Source organism: Montipora capricornis, chromosome 4, assembly GCF_036669925.1.
Source record: "Montipora capricornis isolate CH-2021 chromosome 4, ASM3666992v2, whole genome shotgun sequence".
Lineage (NCBI taxonomy): Eukaryota > Metazoa > Cnidaria > Anthozoa > Scleractinia > Acroporidae > Montipora > Montipora capricornis.
Window position 1 is genome coordinate 40,746,481 of NC_090886.1, and position 1,283 is coordinate 40,747,763.

The 1,283-nt window shown below is 39.0% G+C and overlaps 1 protein-coding gene across 1 annotated transcript in view; it reads right to left on the reverse strand.

Moving 5' to 3' along the window:
• Nucleotides 1-482: 482 nt before the first annotated feature.
• The window catches only part of LOC138046946 (protein retinal degeneration B-like), a 38,327-nt gene continuing 37,526 nt past the window's right edge, over nucleotides 483-1,283 (reverse strand). Inside the window, exon 18 of the mRNA XM_068893577.1 lies at nucleotides 483-1,283. This exon is cut by the window's right edge and continues 2,008 nt beyond it. The gene's annotated coding sequence lies outside the window, so the exon portion shown is untranslated.

A 1,283-nucleotide genomic window follows, 5' to 3' on the forward strand; every position in this document is an offset into this window, starting at 1 on the left:
ATACATGATTTTATTTACCGAATGCAATTATGACCAATAACAAACTATGGTGTTGTCTTCATGTTAATTAACCTGCCTAGTCTCGTTAACGCGTGTAAAATTAAAAGTATTTTGGCTGTTAAACGAGGCTTGTCAGACTAATTTTCACAATCTTAACTGATTAGAGTGTAATGTGAAGGACAGAGAAAAACTCTGATCAAAAACTCTGATCACCTGGTCAGAGTTTTTCTCTGTCCTTGTGTGGGCCCATTTCCATTAGTAGGGCTAACGCTCACATGGTTCATATGGGGTACAAAACTAGCACTTCACATTACACTCTAATCAGTTAAGTCTGTTGAAATATTAGTGCTACAAGGCCGGCGTTTGTAAAAACGTAACCCTTGTAATTTTCACAGACAAAGGAATAATTTATTGGCGGCCATCTTTGCATTCGGTCTACGGCGTTCAATAATAGACCTGCAATTGACATACACACTCTAACATAATAGTTATAATATTATTCTTATTTATTGGTTGATCAAATGACAGCCATATTTAGTTACATACATTTGTAATTTGTCTTTATACACATAGTTACGTATATGACGCAATTTTGGACAGAGTCCAAAACAATGGACTCCATCACCTTAAGTACTCGCTTATCATTGGGCCAGCCAGGAGTGAGTGACATTATAGCTGTGGTTATTTAGCTCTGTATTTCTTAATACTCCGATATAGATAATTTCTTTCTTTTTAATGATATTGCTTGTGGCCCAACGGGTAAAGCTGGGCCAAACTGCAATACTTTTCAATAGTTCGGAAGAAAAATAACTCATTACTCATTAACGCGCGCATCGGTTGGCACAATTAGCATTTACTGCTTTTCATAGAACATTTGCGTATTGCAGGATGCTGCTTACAATGACTAAAGTGTGTCCTAATACGTGGGTTCACGGCAGATAATAAGTCAGTCCTACACGTGGCCGCAACTGGACAGGAAAGCTACACGCGACAGAACATTGTAAGATAACTATAACTCTAGTTACCTTAACAATGATGGAAAGAGTGCCATGCAAGTCACAAGTTATGACGTATGTCTAACATTTGTTCTTGAATGAATGTTTTGATCAAACAGTTGACACCAATCAACTACTCTTAAGTGTTATTGACCTGTTCCAGGTCCTTAGTCGGTCAAGACGAAGGATGAGGAGGGTCCAATGAGAACATCGACCGATGACTCAGACTAGGATGAGAGGGTCAGGTGACACCTCCCATCCCCCCGTAGTCTTTTCTTAGCTCGTCCG